The following is a 13,657-nucleotide window of genomic DNA, read 5'->3' as shown; positions in this document are numbered from 1 at the left end:
AAGGAAGGATATCTTCATAACCCAATCAGTACCAATACTATACAAATCTCTACACATTTCCACTCTTCTCCACGACACCGGCATCAAAAATCTAAAACAAAAATTGGAAGAAAAGCCAAAAGCAAAAACTCAAAATCGACGAGAAGAGAGGGTGACATAATGTCCCCTCGGAGGGCACGTGACGACGCTGTGTCACGTGTCTTTGGGGACGTCGAAGCGACGATTAAAAGTGTGGCGCACCAGGCATCCCTGGTGGTGGCCAGCCGAGATTTAAGGCCCGTCCACACGGCGGATCCCCGAGGCTGCACGGAGGAGGGCGAGATAGGATCAGGCTGCTACATCCTGCAGGATCGTGGCGAAGCAGCCACACAGGCCACACGGTATCTAATCTGGCCACTTTCGGAGCCGCGGGTAGCCGTGTTTTGGCCGGGGATCGTGTTAAGGGGATTTACATTCATTTCGATCCTAATAACCCGATCCCTCGGATCCCGATTTGGAACACGATATCCGTCCACTCCGTGTACGTATACCCTGCCATGGCTTTCCTTTTCTCTCCGGCTCACCACTCCGCCTGCTTTCTCAGGCCGTTCCTCTTCTAATCCTCTTCTCCGCCATTCGCCCCGTCTCTGTCGCCCCCTCTACGCGACGAGCTTTTAAGTTAAGGACACCGGGTGTCCTACACCTTTCACCCTTCTCGCTACGTGAGTTATTTAAAAGCCGACTTTCCTCCAGTTCGGCTCACCTTCTCCCTGTAATGGAGAAAGCTGCTGAAATGTGGATACGTGCAGGCTGTCTGATGGAGCTTCGGCCGGGTTTAGGTTAGGTTTTGCGTTGATTTTGCTAGAAGAGGTTTGGGGAACGAATGGAAGGGTGGTTTGGGAATTGTTCGAGTGATTGGATCATTTTGCAGGGGAACGTTGGGGAATTTTAGTCTTCGGATTTTAGGGAGGTTGTAGTTTTGATTTATCGACTTTAATGGCCGCCATTTGGCGATTATTTGACAGTTTACTGTTTGAGATTAGTCTAGGGGTGATTTATGCGACGGGTTATTAATGACGGTGAATTGGAAAATCGTGAATCCAGCAAAAACTTGACACAACTGATCGTTTTATGTGTACTTTCATATTCCTAATTGCGTAATGATCCTTCGTTTGCTGTAGCAAATAGAGAGGCTAGGCCAATATGTATTGTACGAAAGGAACCATTTTGTTAACTTTCTAATGTCTATATTAGGTGCAAGAGGAATATTTTAATATGACATAATTAATTTAAAAATGAAAGAATCGTGACTATTATTAAGACTGTCGAATGTTAAACTAATTGCAGTATCTGTGCTAATAGTTTTGTATTTTATAATGTACCACGGACCCTCCTGTTATGTTATCTTTTTTTTCCTTTCTTAATGCTATAATTAACGTATGAATATCTATTTTGACAATTTTATGCGAAATAGGGAAACAGGTAAATGACATAACAGCAGCAAATCTTATCTAAAAGACAGTAGAAGACACCTCTGTGTAATTTTATTATCAATTAACACTAGAACTACCGATCTTTAATGGGTACCTAACTACAACGTGCACAGATTATAGTAATTTCAGCGGTATATGATGAATATGAATGAATATATCGATTACAGTTCTTTCTTAATACGAGTTGATACCAATTTTATTCTTAAAGCAGGTGTACGTGTTCGGTGATTGCAGAAAGAAAAATTCTGGGACCAGTCATTTTCACTGGGTTGGTAGTTCTAGTGTTAATCAACCTACTCCCACAGATAACCAGTCATCCACCTATGATTCATGCAAATATACAAGAACCAAAATGAACTTAACCCTTTCACCAGTCTTAAAACGACTGTCCACTTAACTCACTAGCGCCACCACGGCTCGTAACTGCAATAAACGTTCGTCGTAAATATCCTGTACATCGTTGAATTATTTTCTAATTTCACGGTTGTAATCTTGGAATTTTCTTGTTACTACGTGTGTCGTATTACATTGCACGATATTATTTTCACAAATTACTCTCGTAACTTCGTCGTTAGAATCTATGTTATGACTCGCGGTCCCCGAACGCTGTCAATTAGACTCCTGGCTCTCCGAATCTTCGATACCTCCGACCTTTACCCTCCAACGATGCCGTTACACGTGTCAATAATATCCCTGACTTTCTTCAGCCGGAATGCGAAAAATTTCCGTCTTTAATGGTCTTCTTGTGTCCTCTTATTTCGGCTTTATTGCCTCGCTGGTCGTTCCTTCCGCGATGGAATAGAATATCCATCGAGTAGTTGTTCCATGGAAGTGTATTCTACTTGACGACAATTTCTCGACGTTCCTTACCTCCTTTTGTTTCTTCACGCGCCTCTTTTTTTTCTCCTCTTCGCTCTTTCCATTTTCGGCGACGGTGAAAGTAGCTCCAGAGGATGCACGCCACTCGAGGAACGAAGTAAAAGCCCACTCTCGCGCGAATGGCCAGAGTGGAGACGTTCGAGACGTTTTTAGAATGCTTCAGGTAATTGGAGGGTTTCGTTGACAATTAATGGACTCGATGAATAGGACAACCGACACTGTAAATAGCCGTGCTAATGCATTTATGGAGTATTGTTTGGAATTTCGACGAGTGTTGCCTCGGCTATTTTGGGAACGTGCAGAGATCAGGTGTACGAGGAGTACGAAGGAAACCCGAATGGAGGCTGCAGGCTAGGTGTTAAAAGGTGGCTTAGATTTCTATTGGGGATTTTAGGACAAGTGTTTGTCTAGACTTGTTGTGATCAAATGAAAGGCATTAATTTTATTTGAGAAGTAGATTTCGTGATACTGGAATATTCAAAATCTCTATTATTATATATAATTTGAAAAAATATCTAGGAAATATCTAAAATATAAATCTTAAAATTTTTCTCTTTTTTTTTGGAAAGAATTTTTTCCAAAAATCTCTATTATTATATGACTTAAATAATATGAAAAGGATATGTAGATTATCTAAATTATTTATACAAAGGAAGAGAAATCCGCTGCTCAGTCTTCGATATTATAATTGAATTAGAATTTCATGTAAAATTATATTTAATATATATAACTTCATATCGAGTTCATACCTTGGGAATAGTTAATAGAAGATTTACGTGTAAGGGCTATTTTGGAAAGATTTCGACACCAATTACAATAACGTGTAATACAAAATATAAGAATTAAAAATTCAAAATTAACCCTTTGCACTCGACGATTTTTTGGCTAGAGAAGAGTAGAAATTCAAAGATTCTCTACTAAAAAACTGACGATGCCTTTTTCAGCAGTAAATAAAGAATTATATAATAACAGAATTGTAGAATTATATGATTTCGATATCTCGCACACTTAATATCGATCTTCCAAATTTTATGAAATGGTGACTGAAGCTCGCCTCTCGAGTGCAAAGGGTTAAAAATTAAAAATTAAAAATTTCCAAGCTGACTCTTCTCCAAGGAAACCATACAATTTTTATCCAAACCACGTCTCTCAAGATGTCCGTCTTAGAGAATCGAAAATTTAGTATTACACATAAATTCTCCATTTTGAATATCCAATGACGACCCAGAATTTAGCTACCAAGCCTACAACAAAAATTGAAACAGTTGGTCAAAAGTCATATTCAACGAACCATCATCGATCCACCAAAAACTATCAATCCCTGTGCAAAGAAGGTCCTCTCACCCTACTCTCTTGATCGATACCCAGTAAAAAGTCTGCACAACAGCTCGGTGCACCGCGAGAAGCTAACCAGGCACCCTCTGTCTACCTCGAAGCATCGGAGGAAGAAGGCAGCCGGCGCAAGAAGCGACGCCTAATGCGAGAAATAAATGAAAAGGAGCGTCGAGGAAGGAGGAAGCTGGGAAGATTGAGTGGCGAGTGAGCGGACGCGACGAGGCGTGTACCGATCGCGCGGTACCAGGCTTCATCACCCGCGGTCGCGTCCGTCGTGGATCCTGTCGACGACGGGCGTGATGTGGCCCCGGGGCCAAAACAACACGCCCCTGCACCCTCTCGCTGTCTCTCCTCCTCTCTCCGACCCATTCCGCGCCAGGACGCATCGGATCTCTCTTTCTCCTCACGGTCGATCGTCTCGGACGCCGGGTCTAACTCGAGCGAGCGGTAATCCGTTCCCACAGACAAAAGGGCCTCGCGGCCCGTCGACTTCGATCTTCTTTCCACCACCTCGACTGGTTCGTGCCCGTGATCGTGTCCACTGTGCAGGTATGTAATAAGGATGTAACCCGAGATGGCCGGGACAACGAGTACCGGGCCGCGATCGGTTCCACGGGACAGGTTCGAGGCTGCTCCTCCAGATCGCGGACCAACGATCGATCGATCCGCCAGCCGCTTCCAGGAAAACCGGCGCTCAGAGCAGGCTGAAAATTGGCTCCGATCTCGTCTCTCGTGTTTCGCGATATTTCGCCGAACAGGGCTCCGGGTGATCGCTAAGGGGATTCCTTGGGGATGTTTGGCGAGTCAAAGTAATTTCTAGGTTAGGTTTTGGTTTGACGATGATAAAACGTTGATAGAACATTAGTATTAGATGATAAAGGATATCAAATTTCCTTCTCTGTTCGGATATTTCTGTCAATTTTTGATGACTGAGTCGTTTCGTTAGAGATCATCAGAGAGTCTTCTTTGAGGTTAGGGTATATAGATATTTAAAACCTATTTGGTGTCAATAGATAGTGTGTAGAATTTCGTTGAACAGGGCTCCAGGAAATGGCTCGGGGGATCCATGGAGATGTTTGGCAAGTCAAAGCGATTTCTAGGTTAGGTTTTGGGTTAACGATGATAGAACATTGATAGAACATTAGTGTTAGATGACAAGATATAGCAAATTTCTTTCTCTTTTCATATATTTCTGTCAATTATTGGTTACTGGGTCATTTTGTTAGAGATCATCGGAGAATCTTCGTTGAGGTTAGGGTATATGCATATTTAAAACCTATTTGGTGTCAATAGATAGTGTGTAGAATTTCGTCGAACAGGGCTCCAGGAGATGGCTCTGGAATCCATTGGTACGTTTGACAAGTCAAAGTGATTTCTAGGTTAGGTTTTGGGTTGACGATATTGATAGAACGTTAGTGTTAGGTGACAAGGAATAGTAAATTTCTTTCTCTTTTCAGATATTTCTGTCAATTTTTAATGACTAAGTCATTTCGTTGGATATCATCAGAGAATCTTCGTTGAGGTTAGGATATATGCATATTTAAAACCTATATGGTTTCAATAGATAGCGTGTAGAATGATCTATATATTACGAAACAGGCTACCATTGCAGAAGCAAGTTCCACACCTAATCGATCATCAGCGAAATTAGGTTTTTCCTTACGGTACTCTACGTATAAATCGATGTTAGGCTTAACGTTCGATCTTTCGCGATTGCGTCTCCGTGCAGGTATGCAACGAGGATGTAACCTAAGCCACGAGGCCGTCGACGAGATCCGAGACTGTGCAGAGTCTCGAAAATTCCACGCGTAGATCGAAGTTCGCATACCGAGGGCTTCCAGGAAGTATGGTCGCCTCGTTGTCCGAAATTTAACTCGAACGACGAGAGTGACCGCAAAAATTGCAGCGTCGACTCGGTGTCGACCACTTACTAGCCGCTGCGAGTTCTCAGCAGCCAGGAAGCAAGGAACAAAGGAGAAATGTCGATAGGAAGTCGCAACCTCGGGGCTCGCCTTCCTATCGTAGTTCCACCCCGTGTTTGCGTTCGATGAGCGCTGAAGGACTAGTAATCGAGCAAATGAACGAGACAGGAAAGAGGGATGGTCGGAATGAAGACGAGGAAGCGTGAGATAGGTCGTACGGGAGCTCGCTCTTCATCGCTTGCCATGGACCATCTAGAGAGCTCGACAAACACTTGACAGAGCTCGCGCGAGTCTCCTTCAAAACACGGGCCCCATTGTTGCCGTGTCATCTCTTCGGGTCCTGGGCCATTGTCCTCCGACGCGTGCATTACCAATCGTTCCAATCGATTCGGATGTATTTCCAAATTGCGACTGAGGAAGATCATATCGCTCTTTCAGTCAATTCAGGTCTGGTCTCGAATTAGGAGTCACGAAACTTCTACCAATCCTGCGAATTGACTCAGATCTTGACTGAATTTGGGAAGATCCTGTCAATCCTCTGATTCGATTAACTGGGATGTAGGAAGATTCTGACAATCCTTCGAATTGCTTCAGATTTTGATTGAAATTTAGGAAGATCCTGTCAATCTTTCGAAATGCTTCAGATCTCGACTGAATTTGGGAAAATTCTGTCAATTCTTTGAATTGATTAACTGGGATGTAGGAAGATTCTGCCAATCCTTCGAAATGCTTCAGATCTCGACTGAATTTGGGAAGATCCTGTCCATCTTCTGTTTCGATTAACTGGGATGTAGGAAGATTCTGTCAATCCTTCGAATTGCTTCAGATTTCGATTGAAATTTAGGAAGATCCTGTCAATCTTTCGAAATGCTTCAGATCTCGACTGAATTTGGGAAGATCCTGTCAATCCTCTGAATCGATTTACTGGGATGTAGGAAGATTCTGCCAATCCTTCGAATTGCTTCAGATTTCGACTGAATTTAGGAAGATTCTGTCAATCCTCTGAATCCATTAACTGGGATGTAGGAAGATCCTGTCAATCCTTCGAATTAACTCAGGTCTACTGTCAATCTAGGGTACGAGGTGATTCTACCAACACTTCGTAACAATTCGAATTTTCTTCAAACAGAGATTGGTAAACACCTATTCAGCGAAGCTAACTCGGAATACCGAACCAGAAGAGGAGTGAAACTGTATCGATGGACGGTTGCCGATGGTCTGATCGGAACAGGGAAAAGGATGCTGAAGTTAGAGCGAGCGCCTGTGCGTTTCTCAGGGGCCGGGTCGTTTAAAGCCCCGTAAAGGAATCAGCCGGGACATCTCACTGTCTGAGAATTCGAATTCCCGGTGATCAGCGAACCGATAAAGGCTCGGGCAAGAGAGCGAGCAGAGTCGGGCGGAGGTGTCGAGGGATCCGTTTCCAGCGAAGCGGAAGTGACTTCCTGCCTGGGGATCAGCTGACGCCTGGGCGGTTCGTCTCGGCTGCCTAGTGAATGGAATATCGAGAGCAGAGCGTAGAGCAGACGTGGCCACGCTCTCTCTTTTCTGGGGCCCCGAATCTGCTGGTCAGGCCCGAGGAGGTGGAGGAGGTGACGAACGAAACGCCGCCTGGTGGGGAGGGGGGCCACGGTGGAAATGGAACGAGAGGACGAGGCTGGCGAGCTGGGAATGTCTGCGGAGGGTGGAGGGAAGAGTGGAACGAGCATGAGGCTGAAACAAGAAGAACGGAATAAAAGGTTGGCCTGGACTCGAAGGTGAAGCTGAGAAACGGGCCTGGAGGAGGAGAAGGACTCGAGAAGAAACCGGCGGGGGCGGGGCCCCGAGTCTGGATGCTGGGATGGAGCCCGTGGCTCGTTCACCATCTTCGTTCATCTCGGACCCAACCCCCTTGCCTGGTCCAAAGCTGGCCCATCTTTCGCCTTCTCGTCTCCCCTTCGTTCTTCTTCGGACCTCTACCCTCTTTCTCCTCCTCTTCCACTTCTTCTTCTTCTTCTTCTTCTTCCTCTTCCCTTTAGTTCCTTCTTCGCTCCTCACCTCTTTCCTTGACCTTCTCACCTCTGCCCCGCGTGTTTCTCAGTCTGCCGGGGAATTGCTATGGTTCCATTGCCGGTTCAATCCGTGGACCATCTTCCATGTGCTTGGGAACATTGGTCTGGTCTATGGACAGAGGTATGGAAGACTTTGAGAACCAAGATTTTGAGAATTATTTTCTGGAATAGAAGATAGTTAGATATAATAGTTGACTAGTTTGGAAGGTTAGTACTTTTTGAGGAGTGTATAGTTCCATTTATTGCCTTCTTTGTTATTACATCTAGCATTCTTTTACTTTAGTTTGGAAAATCATCTCCGAAGTTTGGACTAATTTTAGCAATTTCTATCGATCCAAAAAGGGGATCGTTATGCATAAAAATATTGCGAAATTAATTTTCGAAGTATATCGAGGTATTACATCTTATGATCTCCGTTGTCTAATTAAATCACTATTATCCTATTATAAAATATTCTCGAAAATCATCTTCGAAATTTAGACTAATTTTTTAACCATTTCTGTCGATCTAGAAAGATCATTGTGCATAAAAATATTGCAAAATTAATTTTCGAAATATATCGAAGTAGTACATCTTATGATCTCCATTGTCTATTTAAATCACTATTATCTTATTATAAAATATTCTCAAAAATCATCTTCGAAGTACGAAATATGCCCAAATCTTTTAATCTCTGTTACCAATCTCTCATACAGATTTTTCGAATTTTAAAGCATTCCCAAAAATCGGTTCTCAAATTAATCCCCAAAATGTCCCTAGACCCACCACTCCCTGTTCCGGAATAAAATTACCAAAGTCTCGCGTTAATTTCCGAAATTGCAAAACATTCCTGATCTCATCTGCGAAATCTCGATCGATCACTCGACATGTGAACCTCGCTACCCGACAGCAGGGGAACGACACGCGAGCAAAAAGTGGCTAAGACGAGAACGAGAAGCCGCGAATTCCAATGCAGATGACGCGGTTCGGAAATACGGAATTGAAATTGCTCGTTGGCTAACTAGCAGCTGGTCGGGAATTAACACGGTCGCTCGCCAGGACGAGATAAGATACGATGCATGTAAACCAGGTGTAAGTGATAGACGCTCGATAATTAACGGGTATCGAGGTGAGAGATGAGGCAGAGATAGGCTGCCCGAGCCGGGGGGACATTATCCCTGTCGTATCCAGTCCATCATCCACCGAAACTGGTTTGCTTTTTGTCTTTCGACCGCCTTTCGCAGCGGCCAGCTCGCGGGTACTCCGCGAGTACCTCTTCGCCTCGGCGTGGAAAATTTTCGCGTATACCTGTCGGCGACCGTGTTTCACGCGTCGTCGACGATCGAAATCGTAACACCGTTGACGCGTGTCGCGCGCGTATCCTCCAGGAGAAGCCTCTGTGTCCCTCGTGATGTATGCCTCACTGTTCTTCCAGACTCTCGATCCTGTCGGCGACCGTGTTTCACGCGTCGTCGACGATCGAAATCGTAACACCGTTGACGCGTGTCACGCGCGTATCCTCCAGGAGAAGCCTCCGTGTCCCTCGTGATGTATGCCTCACTGTTCTTCCAGGCTCTCGACCGTGTCCTGGACTTTCACTAACCTCTCTCAGAATCTATCTCGTCTGGATGTTATCCCGTTTCTTAATCCGGCGAAAGTCTTTCTCATTTCGCTTTTAAACTTTCATTAGTAATGGAAAATTTTTTGACAAATTTTTGGGGGTAGATCCTATTTTTCTTTTTTTTCTATTGGTGTGCGAATTTTTATTTATCCTTTTGTGGAAAAATGAAATTGTTTTTAAGGTGTAGGCAATTATTATATGTATATAATTGGTGGATACGAGCTTCCGTAGTTGGAGTGGGCAGAGCGATGTGTATATATATGAAGATTTTCGGCAATAAGTCAGTACTTAGTCCTCAGTCCTCGTTAGTTGAGTCAGTTGCGTTAGTTACGAATAGAACAAGGTATATAGAGTATTTGTACAATAAGAAACAAATTGTTAGTAATAAAGTATTAGAGTAATATTGATAAGAATACAGTGTCATTTAATTCTAACATAGGGAATACAGGGAGTTAAATTTTTTAATTTAATTTTTGATTACTCTACTTGGGTATTATAGTAATAAAGTAGATGTGGGGGACATTCTAATAATTTCCTAATAAGTTCCTTCTAATAACCAAATTTAATAAATTATATTTACTATAATTCTAAAATAATTTTAATTACTCTTTAATATTCTCATATCCACGTGACATGATCACGTAGAAAAAAATATTAATTTACTTCAAAAACCTGTTTCTTTAAATTTATCAGTATTTCATTAAATATGTTCTCTGTGTGTGATTAAATCACCCTAATCGCAATGAACGAAATGAACTCTAGAAATCATTGGCGAGTGATTAGAATCGCTTGATACAGTGTATATAGTCATCTATATACTGCAATACTTATTACCAATAACCAATCAAATCTATTCACTGATTAATCAACTTTCAGTACAAACTGACTAATTCAGTAAATATTTCAAATATCGCTACAGATATCAATAGGCTATAGCAATCGAATATAGTGTATATAGTCATCTATATACTGCAATACCTATTACCAATAGCCAATTAAATCTATTCAGTGAGTAATCAACTTTCAGTACAAATTGAATAATTGAATGACATTATAGTCATAATAAATTGTATCTACTATAGTTCTGAAATAACTTCAATTACTCTCTAATATTGTCATAACCATTTGACATAATCATATAGAAAAGAATATCAATTTACTTCAAAAACCTGTTTCTTTAAATTTATCAATATCTCTTTAAATTTGTTCTCTGATTGCGATGAAATTACCCTAATCACAATGAACGAAATGAACATTAGAAATTCTTCTGGTACCCCTTTGTTTCTTCATTGGGGGGTGATTAGAATCGCACGAGGGGTTGTGACATTATAGTCGCGATTCGTTTCGAGAATATTTCGCGCAGGATCTTTGTTATGGTCCTTCTCTCTCGTCCTCGTCTTCTTCATCCCCGTGTCTGCCTCCCTTCCGCCCTTGTGCCCCTAATGGATTACGGACCAGGCCATTTTTCAGCCGAAATGGATTTTCATAAGGGCCGACATTCTCGGCTTTGGCCGACCGCGAGCATTCTCTACCATTCTCCGTTTCACTCTATCCTCGGTCCGCCAAAATGTTTGTAAATAGATGTAAAGTCTGGGAGGGGCTCAGGGGGTTCCCCGCTGGGTGAACAAGGCGCCCCATCGTGCACTACGGCCGATACATTTCTCGGCCTCTTCACCATTCTTCCCGACCACCTTTTGTACTTTTCTTCCACCTCCTTCTTGCTTTTTCGCCGTTTCTTCCTCTCCTTCCTCCACCTCATTCCTCCCACTCCTCCTCCCTCCCTACGTTCTGCTTGTTTCCCCTTTTGTTCTTCTTCTTTTACTTCTCCATTTCTTCTTCTTGATCTTCAGATTCTTCTTCTTCTTCTTCTTATTTTACTTCTCCATTTCTTCTTCTTGATCTTCAGATTCTTCTTCTTCTTCTTCTTCTTCTTCTTCTTCTTCTTCTTCTTCTTCTTCTTTGGTGGTGCTGTTATTAGTCATCGTATTGTATTATACTTTCTGGAAATGATCTCCACGTTTTCTGTGTTTGTTGGTGTATTTTTCAACAACCGAGTTGCTAATTGTATTATTTTTGGAATAACTTTTGCATTTTCTTCTTGGCTATTTGTTCTTTGTTAAATTTCTTCCTGCAAGTATTTTCTGGAAATGATCTTTACTGTTTAGTATATTTTTCTACGACCGACTTGCTAATTTTATTATTTTTGGAACATTTGCATTTTCTTCTTGGCTATTTATTCTGTATTAAGCTTCTTCAGATTTCTTCTTCTTTGGTGGTGCTGTTATTAGTCATCGTACTTTTTGCAAATGACGTTTTCTGTGTCTGTTGGTGTTTTTTTATTTTTCTACAACCGAGTTGCTAATTGTATTATTTTTGGAATAAGTTTTGCATTTTCTTCTTGATTATTTGTTCTGTATTAAGCTTCTTCCGATTTCTTCTTCTTTGGTGGTGGTGTCATTAGTCGTAGTACTTTCTGGTAATAATCTTTGCGTTTTCTGTGTTTGTTGGTGTCTTTTTATTTTTCTACGACCAAATTGCTAATTGTATTATTTTTGGAATAACTTTTGCATTTTCTTCTTGGCTATTTGTTCTCTGTTAAGCTTCTTCCTATTTCTGTAAGGCTCAGGAGTCTTCTTCTTTGTTATTGGTTGTATTAAAGTTTGTTTGCACTAGTCTTTTGCGTTTTCTTCTTGACAGTACGTTCACTCGGGTTCTGTTTGTTTTAGACTGTTTTTCCCTGATTTTTCTTCTTCTTTATCTTCTTCAATATTATCTCATGTATTCTTTGCAAATCTTTATTCTCTCCTTGTCGGATTCCGATGTTCATTTCTCCCTTTTCTCCCCTATACCTCTCTTCATTTTACAATATTTACTGTGCTCTGTTTCAAATTTGTAAAAATTTGCTAATTGTTACATATTTTGTCTTCCACTTCGTTCTTAATCGTTTTACAACTCGACTTACGTATGTGAATCTTCGTCTCCTATTTCTTATTTTAATTTCGTCCCAATTTTAATTATTTTCTTCGTTCTTAGTACACTTTCAATTATCTACTGCCTTCCTGTTTAATTTCCAATCATCTTCCTCATTTTTATCAGACTTCTAATTACTCTTTTGCATCTCCTTTCGCTTCTAATAATTTTCTTCCATCTCGTTCCACTTCTACCAAATATAGTGAATGAATTATGTTTTACAAGGGATAATATCTCACAATCAGAATAACTACACGTGCTTTCTTTGTGGTAGCTTGAAAGGAAGTGACTTCCACCGTTAGGTTTTATTTGAATTGCCAAAAAAGAAAATACTAGATGTCGCTAGTAGCGTTTAGCAACATGGACCGGGAGAATAGAACTCTTCTTATTATTTCGGTACTCATTACTTTCCAAGTTACTTTCCAATTATTTTCAACATTCGATGTTTCTAATTAATCGTTTCGATTTTCCTGTCTCACCATTTTGACGTATTCCAAAAAATTCTACAAACTCCGTACGTCGCGTGGTTATTTCAGCTTCTCCCAATAAAATCGCGCGAATTCCGTTCACAAATCACGATATCCGTCATACTGCGCACAATATAGCCACGGCACATTAATTCACCAGACGAAACAGACGCGTAAAATATTTCCATCCAAGTGCGGCCATCCGCCTCGATCCTTCCCCTCTTTCTCAAGTCCTATGTTTCCCTGTCTATTTGACAATGTGCTCTAACATACCACACTGTTGGCCGTGCAAATTATTAACGTCCGTTCAAACACGCGCTTTCTTCGGAAGCGATAAATCATCGGTATGAAAACACATTGTGTTTGTCCTGTGCACCTCTTCGTTGTGTAAATTTGCGCGGGATCCACTACGAGGAACCCCGTTCGCCCGTGAATTCAATGGAAATCGTGGATAACTGTGTGAACAAAGGTAATTTCTAACCACGGCTGCGACTACGAGGCCGCGATTCACGGTGACAAATCGCACCCATGAGTATTCGATCACAATGGGGATCCCCTTTCCGGCGATTATCTCGCGATGATTTGGCGATTATTTAGAATCGCGTCTACCGTCCCGACATATGGCGCCATTTTGTCCAATCTGTCGGTGAGCTCGAGGGCAAAATGGAGAGTCGCGGAATTTCTTTGACGTTGTTTAAAGGGACAAAGGGATTCTGGAGGGTGCACGTATACATATATATTTTCTGTCAGAGGTTGAGGAAGGAAATAATAAATTGCGAATTTTTTTAGATTTTTATATTCCGAGATGAGTAGAGTAAATTTAATAATAGGCTTTATTCAGCTTCGTCATCTATTACCATTGTTTCTAGATCAAAAGAGTCAAATTCTCCATTGAAATATCCCTAAATGCAACTAATTACTTCCAAATAGAACTGCACACTTACACATGCAATTTACTGTAATA

General features: G+C 41.6%; 1 protein-coding gene across 1 annotated transcript in view; it reads left to right on the top strand.

Annotated features, from left to right (window-relative positions):
- Positions 1-13,657, top strand: part of hh (hedgehog signaling protein) — a 106,146-nt gene that overhangs the window by 80,210 nt on the left and 12,279 nt on the right. The gene's annotated exons all lie outside the window — the stretch shown is intronic.

The sequence above is a fragment of the Eufriesea mexicana genome, unplaced genomic scaffold (assembly GCF_001483705.2).
Source record: "Eufriesea mexicana isolate 0111107269 unplaced genomic scaffold, ASM148370v2 scaffold5561, whole genome shotgun sequence".
Lineage (NCBI taxonomy): Eukaryota > Metazoa > Arthropoda > Insecta > Hymenoptera > Apidae > Eufriesea > Eufriesea mexicana.
This window is presented reverse-complemented; position numbering and strand designations above follow the sequence as displayed.